This window comes from Salarias fasciatus, chromosome 10 (genome assembly GCF_902148845.1).
Source record: "Salarias fasciatus chromosome 10, fSalaFa1.1, whole genome shotgun sequence".
NCBI classification, from domain to species: Eukaryota; Metazoa; Chordata; class Actinopteri; order Blenniiformes; family Blenniidae; genus Salarias; species Salarias fasciatus.
The window spans coordinates 15,353,001-15,371,143 of NC_043754.1; the positions used below are offsets into that span (position 1 = coordinate 15,353,001).

Below are 18,143 nucleotides of genomic sequence, written 5' to 3' on the forward strand. Positions count from 1 at the left end.
CGGCGGGCCTGTCTCCCTTTTCAGCTCTGATTTTTATTCCATTATTGAATTTCTTCATGTACATTAAAGGAAAACTGGTTCAGAGATGTGTTTTTTTTATTTTATTTTATTTTTACTTTTTAATTTATGAACCGGTAGACATTACTTGAATATCAAGTTTGCATTAAAAGATTCACAAAGAAGAGCTGAAAGAGAGGAAAGTGGAAAAGTAAACCTTTCATTTGCACGACTGCAATGCATCAGGAAGTGTTTGTTTTGCATTGTAACACCTTCTCTACTTAGATTCACAGGAAATGCTTCCCTGCACTCTCCATATTGGATCAACCCAGATCAGTTTCATCAGGAGAGATTATCTGGTGACGATCCCACTGGTTCAAAAAATGCCTACTATGGAAACTCACTGTCAGAGTGTCAAAGTGTGTCCTAGAGAAACACATTCTCTTGCCATCAGCTGACTGAATGCTGCTCAATACAAGGGAAATGTCACTCACATTTAGCAGATTGATACACTGATCCCAATTTCATGAAATGCATGAAATTTCAACTTATTCTCATTGGTTGAACACTCGCTGGTTGAACTCATGAAAAAAGGGTCAAATTAGAACGAAACAGAATTTTGAACTCGGTAAAACAAATACTTATTGAGTCAACAAAAGAAACGTGTTTGATTTTGTGATTCTTTCTGAGGCTCCCAAACATATACAACAACACGGGTTTCTTTCTCGGAGTGAAGAACTGCAGAGGCCTGAGCTCCTAGGTGCACACATAAACTGTCAGGCAGCGGCTAATGGTGATATGTGTCTGCAATATCACATATGGATCCCAGAAACTATAATGTGCCACAGCGGCGCAGACTCATGTTTCTTGTTTTCTTTGTGTCACACATTTTCTCCTCCAGACGTCACAGTGATTCTGCAGGTCGTGCTTATTGATTGAACTGATTGTAATCTGTGGGTGAGCATCTGAATCTAATACACTGCAGAAAGCCTGTAGAGAATCTGTATTGACAACAGCAATAGAGTAGACAATAATCTGAACAGCGACATTATCGCTAAGTGAGCTGCTGCAGCTGCAACAATCCCATTAAATGTAAAATCATCAGACCGTCTCGTCCCACACGACAAAAAACAAAGATCCGGTAATGCATTTCTTTCTACATATTACGGGTTGTAATGCCAATAAGTCTATCCAAATGTAACAGCTGTGCGTGCTCAGAAACTATGCGATAATGTTCAAGGAACAAAACTCTCCAGCAGGAGACACAATGGGAGCAAAGGACATATGTTGTCATTTCATTTAGCTGACAGTTGTAAAATAAAATCGTTATTTTGGTGACTACAGTCACAACAGAGTCAATATTCCTCCCCGAAAATTTAACTAAATGAGCTCAGCAAAAATGGCATGTTTATCAAGAGACCTCAACTCCAGCCAAATTCAAATCTGGCATGTAAAGCAGCACTTTTTGCCGGCCTCCAGCCTCTTGGTTGCTGCCATGTCCGGCAGCAGAGCGGGGGCCTCCAGCGAGCTGAGCTCTGAGACAAATTCAAGTAATGGAGCCGAGCGCCACTTCTCCTCCTCCTCCTCCTCTTCCTCCGTCCCAGCTCTGCAGCGCTCCAGGTAGCTGCTGCCACAGCCACAAATAACACATGCAGCACCAGCGGGACAACCGTCCCAAACTTAGCTCACTCCGTCAGCTTAATGTCAATTACTAAACAGAGAAACCGTCATGTCATGTAAATGTTGTAAAAATTATGATGTTCAACAGAAGAAGAGAACATGAAGAAAACTTATGTTGCTTATGAGTGTTTCTGTTTTAATACTTTAAAAAATGGTTGAAATCATCACCATCGTTTCAATACTCCAGTTTACACCTGTGACTTCACTCGTGCAGTCATTCTTAGCTGATCTTTAATCTTTTGAAATCCACACAAGGGTAAATAAATAGATTAATTCATTACATAGGAGTGACTTTTGGGGGATTTCACAAGCTTCTGCAGATTATGTGAATTATGAATTACAATTAATATTCATTAAGATTAAGGGAGTTACTCTATCTCAAAATGGCTTTCAATACCCACCTAGGATTTTTAATAATGTAAGAGCCCTACAGAGGATGACAATCATTTTTGCACGGTTCTATAAAAAATTACAGTGTGATAAATTATATATTCTCTCCTTTTTTAGTAAATGATGTATATTTAGGACAGTTAAAGATCTGAGGTGGATTAATCGCAGTGTGATTCTGAGCTGATGACAGGAGGAGCGGCGCTCCAGCTGATCTCAGCTCATCAGTGGGAGGAGTGGGTGGATGCTGCTTCAGCCTCTCAGTGGTTAAACTCCTACTTTTTCACAAAAAAGCTGAACATTTACTGCCTGTTAACATTCTCCCTCACTTCAGTTTGTGTTGATATCTGCTTACTTGTTGGATTTTTCAGCCACTCACATTCACAAGTTGTCCCAGTGAGTCAGTGACACACGTTTCATCAACGATGAAGAGTAAAATCACTCACAGTGTTATCAATAGCTGAGTGTGTCATCGTAACCTGTTGATAGTCTTGTTTTTTTTTTTTAGTTTTGCTTTTCTCTCTAGTACAGTTGAACCACATATTTAACCGTGGAGTAACTACCTTTTGTCACTGGGTGTTTTAATGTTGTAGCCAGTTTGATTTTCGGCAACGTAACAGCACCCTGACGTTCACGGTTAACGTATCAGTTGAGGCTAAAATATCCCAGTTGTCAGTCGTTTTCTAAAAGTCAGTGTTGCCATTTTTCTTTTGTCAAATTCTGCATGTCCCATTTTGGAGTGAACCTCTCTACGTGCCGCCGCACTCGGCTATCATCCGGCGTCTGCCGACCTGTTTTCCTGCTTTCGGGTTTCAAACAACTTCTCCTTTCGACGGATGTCTGTGTAGCATGAAATAGAGCCACCGAGAGAATCGCCTTCGTGCAAAACGTTTTCACGACCCGCTTGCCTACATTTCACTCGCGCTCTTATGTGGCTGGCAGAGATAGTGAGGAGATTTGGGGGCGTCAATCTGTCAGCAGACCGAGCGTCAGGATCACACACTCTAACCCGAGCTATCTCTCAGAACCTACAGGTGAACAGACGCCTTTCAGGATCTTCCCTTTATTTTTCTATTTTATGACTGGAAATGTGATAAATGTCAGAATCTTCTGAAGTGGTGTTTCCCGAAAAGGATTTATATAGCCCAGTAGCCCAGAAAGATAAGGTCATTGACTGTAATGTAAAAAGCTTAAAAGCACTGGCCTTTGGAAAGAATATGGGAGGCTGTCTGCGCACTATTTAAAAGCTGGCAGGCTTTATCAGCTCTGGATCCAAACAGCTCACAGCTAAAAAGCTTTTATTCTCCCAGAAAAGTTGGAGCTAATTAAGAATGAAATGATCTAATTAAAGATGACTTAGCAGGAACAAGAAAGAAAATGACTGGGTCTCGCCTTAATCTGCTCGGGTGTGTTAAACTGACTTCTGCATTCTTCTTGTTCACTGCTTCAAATTGGCCCCGTGTGGAGGGTTAACACACACTTTTTGAATTTGCAACCATCACCAAACACAAAATGGATAATAAAAAAAAGTGTTCTTCGTTTCTTCTTTTAATGTTTGTTTTTTTTTTTTTTTCCTCAGTACTTTAAGCTACAATACAGTCATGACAGAATCGGTCTGTTTAATGTTAATACATTTGTTAAACACTGGGTGCGCATACCTTATACTCTTTGACATGGTTGTTAGAAATAGCACACACACAAAGTAATATTATAATAAATCAATTTTTCTTGACAAAGAGTAAAAAGAAAGGTAAACCTTCTAGTGGTACAGTATGAAATCAGGACTTTTTTTTTTTTTAAATACAGCAGTAGTCTAACAATCTTTCCTTTCGAAAGATACTGCAAGAAAATGACCCACAATGCATCCATGCTGCATACATTTATTAATCAAATGATGGCCTGATTGATAATAACAGATCTTTTTTAACCAGATATAAAATTGAAAATGAAAATATTTAGGAATAAATAAACCAACCCTCCTGCTCCTCAAAAAAATGAAGAGTAGGAGCAGAAATCAGCAACAAAAAATAGACCTGTAGTTACAAACTGTCACATTTCTAGTTTACATCAATAATATATTATCTTTTGTTAGTCAATTCTGTAAGAGCAACTTCATGTTTAGCATATTTGGTCATACTTGTATAACTTCTCCCTTTAAACTTTCACCTCACGATAGTATTTACACTTCTCCACAGATCCCCTCCTTGTAAACCCTGCCATAGTTCTACTGCCCACATCTTTACTGCATTTGACCTTCTTTAAACTTCTTTCTGCAACTGTTGCTTGAACAAGCAGCTCAGATAAATCTCCACACTACAAGCCTGGCGAGACACAAACACACCAAGCCACACAAAAACTAATAAAAGTATAAAATGAACACAGAAAAATAAACAAGCTGAAAATCCCAACACTGTTCTCAGGATGTGGTGAAGACCAAGAGCTGAAAAGGTTTTGACTTTAAATTTATACTTGAAACATGTCTGCAAAACAAAGCTCGGGTTTTTGTGTTTCTTTTCTTTTCTTTTTCTTTTTTTTTATACCACTTCAGCCAACTTGTAGTGAGCTAAAGTCGATCCCGACTGTATAAACACAGTGAGGCAGACAGTCACATTTACAGTAATGGGAAAATTAGTCTCACCTAATAGAATGAAACACTTTTTCTTAGAGCTCTGACTTGAAATTAAGATATTTGAAGATGAGAAAATACATATTTATGTATTTACAGCTGCTATTCATTAGTAGTGTGATCAGTTGTCAGTTATGTTGTTTTAAGTATTTATGGTGCACAAAAAGGTTGGAGACAACCCACTTTTTCTCAGAAATATAACAAGATGAAACAATAGCCTTGCTTTGTCGAAACAGTTTAATCCCTCATATTTTTTATGGCAGCAAATATCAATTTTTTTACCAAAAAAATATTTTGTTTATTTTTGTGATTTTTGTCTTGTGACAACTGGAGTACAAACATGTCACAATTGTTGTTAAACACAGTAGAGTGGTGTTGCTGTGAGAGAAAGTATGTGATTCATGCAAATGGCACAACTGGTTTTTGGCACGTTGGTGAAATTTGTTGATAAGACCTGCTGGGAGTTTGTTTTTACTACCGAAACAGAGTGAACTTAGAATAATGGCCATGTATTCTGAGTTGCAATGCCATGTGCAATATAATTAACTTATGAATTAATTGAACAAAATCACTGAAACGCATTTAATTTAAAATGGCCTTTGCAATATCTGCTTAATATGAGGAATTGCATAAAAAGCAACAAAGTTGAGAAAAGAGTAAAAGTGTAGCTCTTTGTTAAAGACAGTAATCGAAACAGAAATACCAGACATGCAAGCAGCCACAAACGCCAGAAAACAATCATGTGGGCAACAATAAGGAAACCATTAAAGCAATTAAAACATGGGACAAAAACATATGGCGGCGGTGATAGAAAAGTTAATGAATTCATTTTGTCGGAAAACAAGAGCACATGTGCCTTTTCAGATTGTGCTGAAATGTAAGTTTGAGAAAGAGAAAATAATGCGTTGGCCTTCCCTGAAAAGGCAGGGGAAAAAAGACCCCAGACAAAATACAATGAAGGTTGTGGCGCTTTAACACAAGATATCCTTATCAGCATGGCTTCTCCTGTTTTTGCTCCAAATTAATTATTGTCTGACACTCTCTCTGCCACTTTCTGTCTCCATAGAAGAGACAGAGCTTCAGGCTGTTAGGTAGTAATAAGACCACATCTTGAGACTGGTAATAGAGAGAAGGAGAAAGAGAAGTGCACCCATCTCCTGTGCCATGCTTGATTCTCTTCCTGTAACACTTTGCTTTTTTTGGTATTGACTTTTGGGCTTTTTCCTGACATGTTTCCGTGCATAGATCGGCAGCCCTTGGGTGTAAAAAAAAAAAAACCTCATCCTGCTTGTCAGGTTTGTCTGAAAGACGCACAAACAGCGAGTGACTTGTTAAATCCATAAATCCCCTGCAGGCTGTATGACATGGCTGTAAGAGCAGCAAGGATATCAGGGAGATCTGCAGTGCCACGACAGAGTGGGCCGCTCGGATAACAATTATACAGCTATAGGAGAGCGAAGCAAATAACAGGAGCGGTATCTGCATTGGAAATACAGAGGAAAACACATTCAGAGACGTCGTACATCACTGCTGCAGAGCAGAGCAGACAGGCTTAAATCTGAGAGTAACCATGTGTGGTCCTCTAAAGCCACGCAGCAGTCAGACGGTGATGAGGGGAAGCATTTCTGTACTGTAACATTCATGAGTCATACCTAGATTTTAATTAAATGATGGAAACAAGAAAGACTAGCTGTGTGCAGGTGATTGCAAATCATCCTTTAAAAAAAAAAAAAAAAAAAAAAATCAAATCCAATGTGATTTACCCTGAAGCACTTTGACTTCCCAGTAGCCTCGTGTGCTTTGTTGACAGGCTGTCAAACTCAGCCCTGGGGGTTTCAGCACTCATCCCTCTGCAGCTTCAAGTCTTCACGTGTGATTTGAAATTTAATTTGCTGAGTGCAATAGCAGGACATATGCTCACAAAGGGAATCAAAAGCACCTGCGTCAGGTCTTGCAGAATAAAATTCATCTTCTGGTCATTCATGTAAGAAACTAGTCAATGGTGAAAAACAGACACTTGATCATGCTCAAATCTTCAGATGATTGAGGGACACAGACCATTATATATGTTTAAAGTCAAATTATTGATTTTAGCTTATAAGTAGATTTTTGACATTTTGACCAGCTTATGTGACAAAAACACTAATCTCTGCTCAAAGGTCTCCTTATTGATGCTGTTCCCGGAGATCTGAAAGGTTAATCAAAGCTAATTCTATTTATCTTCATCTGTGGCCTCAAACCACTGAACGGTTTACATTTTATATGCAGTTGACCAATAATGACTGGTGATTAACCTCAGGTCTTCCCTCTGGAACAGATCCAATACACAATATGTCTGTGTGGCGTAACATTTCGAGACAGCCTTAAATCATGCCACTCTGTCAAATAAGATTGGATTTTTTTTTTCTTTTTTTCTCTAAAAAAAATACAGAATTTCCTCAGTATTAGACAGGGGAATAAGGAATAACTGCATAAAAAAGGGACAGGCAGATGGCTGAATAAATTCAAACCAGAAAACAGATATGCTGGCGCGACCTTTCCGTAACCCCTCTTCTCACTTCTTTCTCTCCTCTGACTCTTTCGTCAGTTTCCTCCTTTCAGGCAGAGGAAGCGGCGGGCACTATTTGCTCAGAGCTGCGCAGCTGATACTCAGAGCTCAGCTGCTGTGTTCATATGGGATGCAGCAGTAAAGGTCATTTCTAGAAGTTCAACATTAGTGATCGGAATTTCAAGTGAACCGTGCTGCCCACACTTTGCAGTCCTGCACTGCAGGGAGCGCCGGGAACATATCAGGTGAGCCGACAGGCCCCGTAATGTCTCCGCGGAATGAAAATGTATAAAATCTAATGGAGCAGGTTACTAGCCCGCCTCAGTTTCGGTGTCATTCATATTAAGTGCTTTCCATTGTCACAGGCCTCATTTTAATCAGAGTTATATTTCTCTGGGTATGAGTGGGTGTGAGTGTCAACGTGCCCCCTGTTAAACCCTCCAGAAAGAATTTCATCTGTTCAATTTAAAACTAATCTTGTCAGTCCCATCAGAATGGGAGTGTATGGTGAAAGAGCCAGGCCACAAGAGTGTGACTCACCATCTGTAATGCCTGTATTTTTTTTTTTTTTTTTATTTTTTTTTTACCTTTGTTTTGAAGTATGGCTCATTATAGGTCTTTGTTAAATTTGCAAAGCAAAGTCACCAGGCGTAAAAATACAGAAAGGGAAGCGGGTAGAGTTTACCTGGGGGGATAGCTTTGTTGTGTGAAAATAAATCCTGCTCCTGATTAGACGGGCTCTGCATGGGGTTTGGGCGATGTGATGCCAAGCATTTAAACTGTTCACCAAGTGGGGAGTTGTAATTGATACAAAAAATGTAATTTATTCTAATTAAATGTTACATGGAAGTGTCATCCAGGGCTTTTTAATACATGGACTGTTTGGAGGCTGCTGTGTCTTCTTCAATAAAAAAAGATGCGGGTCATGAAAAGAAGAAATAAAAAAAAATAAAAAAAACACAGCAAATTAGCAGCCCCATGAGCAAGTCATGACAATTAATATTTAAATAAACATTTTAATCTTTTAATTCATGCTCATCAGCACTCACAGTCCATCCACCCTTCTGTACTGTATCTCACTGTACTGAGGATGGATGAAGTCAGGGAACAACCTGGAGACGTCGGCAGTCCATCACAGGACAGACAGAGAGACAGACAACCTCTATACCCTTATACTATAACCTTTAGACATTCACCTTTATACTTATGGGCAGTTTACCTCAAATGAAAAAATCCACGCTTCCTCACAAAAGGAATCCCAGTCATAAACAGTGGACATACTCACTGTGAGGCCAGAACGTTAACTGTTACACAAGAGTGTGATCTCAGAAAAGTTATTGATGTTTTATTTTATTTTTTTCCTCCCATCCCATGGTAAATAAATAAATGAATACAGACATTTTAAGCTTAAAACCCAGCGGAAGTAAGAACTTTGTAGTTTTATTGCTTTCCCAGTGGATACTTACCATAAAATGGATTTAGAGAAAACTGCAGTTGGACCCATCAAATTGCTTCTCTGTTCTGCAGTTTAGTAAGACACAACTTTAAACTTCCATTTGAGTCACAATGTGAGCAGTGTGTGGAAAAGCATAACGACTAGTATTATTAAGCTTTTTAACGTCCAACCCAGTGTTGTTGCAGACTTTGACATTTGACCTTGTGGAAACAAGAAATGCTCTGACCATCTTACATGTGTCACATTCTCAAGTTCAGACTACACTGTGTTTGGAGTTTACTTTTGCGTGTTTGATAAATAATCTGAAATCAATCAAGAATCAACACAATAGATAACCCCTAAAAATGACTTAAACTACTTGATTGTGCAATCACTAACGACAAAAACAACAGCATCATTGACCCTGTGTTACAGTTTATTGGAGAAGGATAGCTGACTGCAGCTTATATTGTGTCAGTGTCACTTGAAAAGTCAATTACATGCTTATGATGATGCATTCAAATGCAGTCTGGAGACATGGATAAATAGACTGTCAGACTAAGAATAGCTTATGTAGCATGCCTCGCAAAACCTGTGGGAGCGTGAGGTTCCCTTACACAACAGGAGCTCAGACTTCTACTGCCATCCTTCAAATTCTCACATGACACACACACACTACTTCAAGATAGTTTGCAAAAATTCGGTAGTTAAAACATGAGTACACTCCAGAAGCCTAATTCAGTTCTAATAACCGGAATGTGAGCAGAGAGGATTTTACTTGGCCCGTGTGCGTATATGTGTAGGTACATCAATGTGTCTTGCTTGTCAGTTGGTAAGTGTGTGAGTCATCCCACTATTAGGCTGTCTCTGAAGCGCTACAAGCAGCCATAATCTGCTGGACACCGCGCTGTAATGGTTCTATGTGAGACAGCTAATAAGTTACACACCAGATTGCAAACTACAGTATGCCCGAATGAGTCTCTATTCTGGGCTACATCATTATTTCTCAACCCGACCCTGGGGTGAGCTGCAGAACTGCTCTGACAGGGTTCAGGACATGGTGTCCCCCTCACCAGTTGTCATGTCTTATGTGATTGTGGCATTTCTACAAATCAGAGCATTTACTGACTCAGCATGTGTGTTGTCACATGCTTGCTTGTTTGTTTTGTCCAGTAAAGAATGACTGAGGGTAAAAAGTCTGAAGGGTGCATTGGGGTTGTAAATCACGAGTCCAGTGGGCAGACAGCCTGTAGCAGGAGCTGATTCATCTGAGATCTACTGTCATTAATATTCTCCTCCGGGGTTAGGGTGAATATTGATCCATGCACATGCTTGGACACATGCTTGCTGTTAAGTGTGTGTGTGTGTGTGTGTGTGGGGGGGGGGGGGGGGGGGGGGGTTCCAGTGTGCTTGTGTATGGGTTGTTGGCCCACAGAAATCTGAAAAGCTAGGATTGTATGTATGTATTTATTTATTTATTTATTTTAGACAGCACAGTGATGAATGGATATAATTCTGCTGCTGGATGCCGTTTCCACATCTGGTTCCAGGTAGAGAGGGAACCCAAGAAAATCAGAGAGAGAGAGAGAGAGAAAGAGAGAGAGAGAGAGCGGGAGAGAGAGAGAGAGAGAGAGAGTGGAGTGTTTCCAGCACCATGGAGAGCTCCGGTGCAATATACGCTGTATCACGGCTGTGCGCGCGGACCAATCCTCATTTCCCACCCGGCTGGCCGTCACGGAGGCTTTGCTGCCGCTGTGCCAGCTCTCTGGTGACACTGATAGGATTTTCCCATGAGGGCGCGCTGAAGCAGCTCATTTACCACAATCAGACAAGAAAATCTTGTCTTGTTTGGAGCTTCTTTCCCCCCCCTCCCCGCCTTTTAACTCTTGAGAGTTTGCATGCACGCGCGTATCTGAAGGGTGTATGAGCTCCATAAGACACTGATCGTCAAAAGATTGAGTCTTGCCAGCGTCCTGCCAAACAAATTGGCCGTCGGGCGAAGGAGGAGGTAGAGTGGGAGTGGAGGGAGGGGGTGTCGGGACCGGGAATCCATGCCAGAGAGCCCAGCGAGGGATGTGCGTGTCTCGCTGTGTTATCATCTCAGTCCCTGCGCTGCGTGAGCAAACCTGGCGCATCCGGGCACAGGACTTCAACTGGAGCCATTTATCACACAGTGCCCCGTTGTTTTCCAGCAAGCCGAGCCACCCGCACGCTAAGACGAGGGTTACCAAAAGCTGACATCTGGTCATATTGAATGATTAATCACACCCGGTTCTGTGCCAGACAAAAGGCGACATGCCGGGAACTGTAGTTAAACACTGCCACAGATTGTCATTGACATCGCCCTGCGCTATAAGGCTGCCCCTCTCACATACTGCTGCGTTTCTCCTCTGCTATAAACTCATTCAAAATTAAAAAAAAAAAAGAAAGAAAGAAAAACCACACGCACACAAACCACCGCCACCCTGCTTCACAGTTTCCATTCACTCACACTCCTGCTGCAAACATTGCGGGCAGAGCAGCGTCATGCATTTAAAGCGACCAAACTTGTGAGGAAATAAACAATAAATAAGCACCAAGCCACCCAGTGCACCTTAGAGAATACAGCTTCCGTCTTACCTGTGATATTCCGAGGCAAGGTGACGCGGGAAAACAAAAAGAAGAAGAGGAAATTCGTGCAAATATGCCAGGGATTTTCAGGCAGGGACTGATCCAAAAAAAAAAAAAAAAAAAAAAAAAGAAAAAAGAAAAAAAACTGCGCTCTGCTTAGTTCCACCGCGCACGAAGGCAGGTTGAAAAAGGTTGGGATGAAGCGCGGACTGCTGTACGAGAAGCGGCAGGTTTTCCCAAACTCTCAGCGGCGGCTCGCCATGCTCCGGCTCCTCGTGCTGCTGCTGCTCTCCTCTCCGCGCTGCGCTCCTGCTCTGCCCTATTTCAACTCCTCTCGCGCCGCGCCGCTCCTGACGTCAGCCGCTGCACGCCGAATGCGGTGAGGCTGCATCTGCAGATCCATCGCGCCACAAAGTGACACCTGTGTGTGCACGACGCCTGCATGTTGTGCGCGCGTGTCCCGACGCCCTGACAGCAACACGGAATTATCCTTTTCTTTTCTTTTTTTTTTTTCAATTGGAAACTGTATGCAGATATTTTACTATGTGTCAAGATTGGTAACTCAAGCTCATTGAGGTTGATAATTAAGTTTTGTCTCCAGTTAAATGACAATTTCAATAATGCCAGTTGCTCTTTTTGAGCTTAAATGTTTGGGTGTGGGTTTACGTGTTGCATCCTGAGACTTATTTGTGAGTCATCTCTAAGTCTGGACTCAAGGTGATCAAGGTGCCGGATAACAAGGACGTTGCCTGGTTCATTCAACATCAAACGTTTTGGAAAGTAGCTACTGTATGCATTTTTTATTTTGTTTTTTGCAAAAATTGTTTTGCCACTCACACCCTAAAGGCATGCCTCATGCAACATTGGCTGTGAGACAATTACTTGCAACATCACACATAAATCAGCCAGGCAGTAATGACAATGACGGGAGTGTCAGACATGCGAAGCATGGAAAAGTGGATGTGCACAATACCTGCTGGTATATATGGCATCCAAAGTTGTATATCCCTCTAAAAAAGAATGAGGGTAAGCTGTGCATGGCACAATTAAGTCTACATATTCTAAAAAGACATGAGAATGGTGGCGTCCCCATCAAAATTGCATGTGGCTCTAAAACATTAATGCTCAATGTAACATTTATCAAGACAATGGAAAGGAGGCTGGAAAAAAATAAGAATAAAAAAAAGGGGGTGAGGTGAAATATGGAGACATAACAAAAATATAAAGGAACTGTAAGAAAAAAAAACAATCATTTCTTGCTGTCCTGGAGGCTGGACAAAAAGAGGCAGAAGGACATTTAATGGACGCGGCCTGCAGTAACAGGTGATGCCTGATAAGATGGAGCTGACTTTGATGCAGAACGCAGCGTTAGCAGCAAATTCAGTCCGACTTTGTTGTGTTGTGCTTTTCACAAGTGAGGAAAATTAATCCATTCAGGCCTCTTTTGGGAGGATTTTCAAATGTTATTATGGAGCCTGCCGCCACCTTATTGGCAGACTGCAAAGACTGGCGGGGATGTAAGAGGAAGTCAATTAAAAGGCTTCAGAGAGGTTGAGGAAGAGGTAGCAGTTGAACAGAGAAATGTAGCAATTAGGCGCACAAAAGACAGACTTCAACAGTCATTTTCTTGGAGTTGCAAATTTAAATATGTGTTTTTCCAAATGCAAAGTGGATAGACATCGGATTTCGAGACAAAAGGTTGACAGTGAAAGGTGTGTCATGTTTTCATATACAGCAAATTAAAAATACATTATTAAAACCCCTATTACATAAATATGTATTGATATAACATCGCATTTCAATAATATTTCATTATTTTGTGATTGTATCATCTGGTTGCTCCTCTGGTTGCGATGGGCAGCAATAATCATGGATGGACTTTGAAATCAGCTTCTTTAATCTGACATTTAGATTACATTTGCCTTTTTTTCCCCACTATATATATGTGGTACATTTTATTCTAAGTGGTCTCTTTAATTCAATTTTCTTTCATAAGGAATAAGGTTGTCTTCTAACGTAAGCCACTGAAATTCAGTATTAACACTCACAATGTTGAATAAACTGACTGTTTGTCCATGATAGACTTATAATCAGTGGAGCGGGACGTATTATGTGTCAGTACCAGAGACAGAGACTCAGCAGTAAACTCTGTTTGATTATTTTCACAGAACGGCCATAAAATTCCCACACGCTCTCAGTCTCTTTCTAAGATAATATAAATACAGCCATTATCTGAAATGAGAAAATCCAGCCACAATGTAGAAATAATACATAAATAAGAAGTGAAGGCAGTATTTAAAATCTGAATAACACCAGGAAGCAATGATTTGAAGTCTCTTATTTCACCCACTTTAGAATATAGATGCAACCAGATCGAATATTGGTTATTTTTGTTGTTGTTGTTGTTGTTGTTGCTGTTGTGGTTTGTTTGTTTTACTAGATGTCAGTGATACATCTCATAAAAGTTAGAAGAGGAGCAACTAAAGGTTGGAAAAGTAAGTGGAACCATTAAGAAACAGCAAAATGGACTTTTCCTTGGCTACTTATTTTAATTACCATGTCAAAAATGGGTACAAAAAAAAGAGCGTTTCAAAGAGAGGGTGTGAAAGGAATGATGAACAGCGATGATCTGTTAAAAAAAAAAAGAAAAAAAGGAACTTGACTACAACTTGTAAAAATAAAAAAGAAATTGAAAATGCTGCTCAATAGGAATTTATGAAGATGTGAATATCACAGTACATCAAATCATCAAATGATTCAGAAAATCTTGTAAAATCTCTGTGTGTGAGGGACAAATCCAAATGTCAATATTGAATGCTTGTAATCACTGGTGCCTCAGGCAGCACTGCATTAGGAACAGGCGTGATTATGAGTGGAAAACCACTGCACGGGCTCAGGAACATTACTGGAAATCGCTCAGTGAGCTCGGCTCACCATTCAGAAACACAAGCTGAAGCTGTGCCTTGCAGAATAAGTAATTTCTGAATCCAATTGAAAAAAAAAAATCATCTTTTCAGATGAAATGGATGGATGCAAAATACGAAATTAATAGACTAATTAGAAAAACAATCCGATAAACGTTACTCGGGATGTGCTTAATGCCGAAATCCTGCGTGACAAACACAAACATGTTCTTTCTCATGCTGAAGAGCTTAACAATAGTGAATATTTAACATGTGCTTACGCTTTAACACCTTCAGGTTGAGTGTACAAACAAACACATATGAGGAGCACGCGTTCCTTAACCCGTCTCCGGGCCACTGGAGTGGAAATGTTCAGATCCATATTATTGACGGATGCATACCAGATCTATTCATATACCCAACAGCTCTCTGGGCACTGCAGAGACGATCGCAGACTGCGGTAGGCGTACCCTGAGTGGCAAATCAATCACACCTAAATGGTAGAAATATGAATTAACCCTGGAGGGGCTCATACAGACGACAGCCGTGCGCGGCATCGCAAATGGAGCGTCTCTGGGCAAACTTAGTTTCAGACTAGCATGTGGGCATCGAGCAGCAACAGCAGTCATCATTATCTGTGTCATCATTTGCTCCAGAGTGTTTGTACTAGCAGTCATACATCAGAAACATAATATCATCTTCCCTCAACCTTAAAGGCACTGAGGCATGTGTCAGCACTAAAAGGTCTCTCTCACGTCGGTGCTCCCTCAGAGACAGAAACACCCGCAGATAGAGCCATAATTCTTCTTTATGTGCTTTTTCCTCCAGCTCAACACTGCCAGTGTTGATGCCATCCACAAATGAACACACACACATCTACACCACGTCCAGGAAACAAGATGTTACGTATGATATTTTACTCAATAATGCAGAGCTTAGACCTCTTATGAATTCATCACACAAGTAAATGTGCAGATATTTTTGCAAAAGGTTGTGAAAATCTCAAGGTGTGACTCAAAACTACAAGCAGCCAACCGATCACAAAGCTGCGGTTCCCACATAATGTTGACACTAGATGATTATGGCCATGTGAGTGTGATGGCATTATTCTTATTACTTGAATGCACACTGTAGTTCAGGTTTAACGAGAATATTACAGCTATTTTTTTTTTCAAAAATAAATAATAGATGTTAAATGTGTTTTGACTTGAGATTAAAAAAAGGGGAAATAACACCAAAAGAAGTGTAAATTTTCATGTTAAAGCTGAAAGATGATCCACTTACAGATTATTTTCCATTTGTTTTTCTTTAACAAAACAATGACGATTCCAAATTGTCAATAGTTTTGACGTAACCGTTCATCACTCCTCTCAGTGTATCACCCAGGTGATACTGACAACCGGTTTTATTGGAAATGTTAAATGAAAACTTTTGTGTAGGAAAACAAGTCAATACAGTATTTCTTCAGAGGATCGAGTCACCAGTCCATTAATGGCGACGTTATTACCTCCGCCAAGGAGGTTATGTAATCACGTCGGTTTGTTGGGTGGTTGGTTGGTTTTTAGCAGCATTACGGAAAAAGTTATGGACGGATTGCAATGAAACTTTGAGGAAAGGTGGGTCTTGGGCTAACTTAGAATCCATAAAATTTTGGTGATGATCTGGATCACTGTCTGGATCCAGAATTTTTTTAAAGGATTCTTTATCATTGAGAGATAGGGCAGTCTTTTACATAGTTGGGGAGGCCCGCCGACAGGGGGCCTGTGTGGCATGCGCGTGCCGCGCCGCACGCCACACCGCGCCGCGCCGCACGCCGCAGCACTGCGCAGCGCTCCAATCACACCCCCAATCACAATGTTGTTTTATTATATATGGTGTTCTTATTGTTGTTGGTGACTGATTTGACTTGTGGCGGAGGTCTGCGCTCTCTGAGTGCCAAATTCTAGTTGGAAATCATTTCATGCCATGCAGTAGTTTTACTGAACTAAGACTCCTTGACAAGTTTAATTTAGTGTTCTTTTAGCGCCCTGATTTAGTGAGGCCTTATGGCAGCTGAAATCTGGCCTTCAAATGTACAGGTTACAGTTTTTTAGAGCTGCACAACTCTTTTTTTTTAATTAAACACAAAATGAGATTATATATTCTCATTCAAATTTCAATAAACTCACTGCAGAAGTGACTAAACAATTCAATACGGTAAATAAAACCAGGCAAAAATGTTTAGATGAAACAAAAACTTCATGAAATATTTTAAGAATGCAACATTTAGGGATAACATAAATACAAAATGACATCAAAGCAAACTTTGAAATGTAGATTTTAAGAAAATTAAAGGATTACACTGAATCTTCAAACGAAGTTCTCTCAAAAATCAACCTGCTCGGATTTTTTATTTTCTCTAGCAGTTGATGTTGGACATGGTGGAGCAGTGGTTTGCAGTCGTAGTGATAAATGTGTTGTTGTCAGTCCAGGACTGGATGGATGCTTCTGTACATCCCACAACAGAGTACAGAGTATTTTCTGAACAATACTTTTCATATGTTAAAAAAAAAAAAAAAAACCTTTCAGTAAATTCACAGAAGCTGCGATTGCATCCACCTCTCACTATAAGGCCAGGATCTCATTAGAAGTTTGTCGCCGTGGTCAGGAAGTTTGCGCTCCAAGTGAAATTTCTTCAAACATTTGAGCAGAAATTCTGTATCGTGTGCACTGCTGTGACACGAAAGCTGTGTAAATATTGACTTAAAAGGGAGTCCACTCCTCACACCGACCAAGTGGCTGTTCAGCTTCTGAAAACTGAACATGAAGGTACTTTTCTTTTTTTGTTGTTGTCACAACTGCGTATCAAAATACATGTTTTATTTCCAAAAAGTAGGCTAACACACACATAAACACGGCCCAAAATCACTTTGTGTACCTGTACATGCCATCAGCGGTTACTCTAAAGCTCCGGCGCAACCAACAGTTTTAGGCATACACACAGGTGCACTCGCACAGACACAACACATAAATAAGTTCACTTCATCCTCTACTCTACTGAACAGAAGTGTCACAGAGTCCTGCACTGTACCGGCTGCAGTGCTGTTGTTCAATGAAAGGACTTGCCACTGGAGAGAGCGGCAGTGCAGACAAAGCGTTGCGTTCGCTTCTTTTTGTAGCCTCCAGCCACGAGGCTTCTTATGGACAAACCAGAGCTTTTGATTTGTTATGCTGCCTCTCTCCCTCTCATGTCAGCTAATGCACACAGTCACAGGAATGCGTGTGCACACGCACAAACACAGAAGCAACGCTCTCGCACTTGCACGGAACTACATTTTTCAGTCTTGGACCCACATTTGTGCACACACATATACATCCACACACACACACACACACACACACAGCCCTTCATAATGGTCTTTGTTTCCTCCTCCTGCCCTGCTCCAATTTGATGGCAGCGCAGCCGCCAGGTTCCCCAGATGACCATTGAGATAGAGCTAACAGATGAAAGCAGCAGTAAGACGCTGGCGGTAATGGTGCTACAGCTCCGGCTTACAGCCCATATTTCTCACTGATGGCTCCGCTGCCCTGCCTCCCTCTGACACCTGCAGGAGTGAGCTACTTGGAAGAGTTGTTAGCATTACAAGAGGAAGAAACGGAAGCTCGCATGCAACCTGTACACGTGCAAGAAAAAAAACATGAATGTGTTCACGTCTCTTTATCCGATCTTATTTAAGCATACACACACACAATAAACATCATCAAATTTAGTTTCACATAACAGGAACATTTTTAACAAGCAAGCCGGTTTTCATGCATAATAGAAAATAATAGTCCAAAATTCCAATCCATTCATCCTCATGGGGTCTGGAGGCGATCTCAAGTGACTGTGGGCGAACACAGCCATAAACCTTAAACCTGAAGTCATAGTCATCAGTCCATCAGAGGACAAAGAGGTAGACAATCACACACACACAC

The 18,143-nt window shown here is 40.8% G+C and overlaps 1 protein-coding gene across 1 annotated transcript in view; it reads right to left on the minus strand.

Annotated features, from left to right (window-relative positions):
• fstl4 (follistatin-like 4) overlaps positions 1-11,352 on the minus strand; it is a 189,705-nt gene extending 178,353 nt beyond the window's left edge. The window contains exon 1 of the mRNA XM_030100616.1: positions 11,293-11,352. The gene's annotated coding sequence lies outside the window, so the exon portion shown is untranslated. The remainder of the gene's footprint in view (positions 1-11,292) is intronic.
• Positions 11,353-18,143: the final 6,791 nt, after the last annotated feature.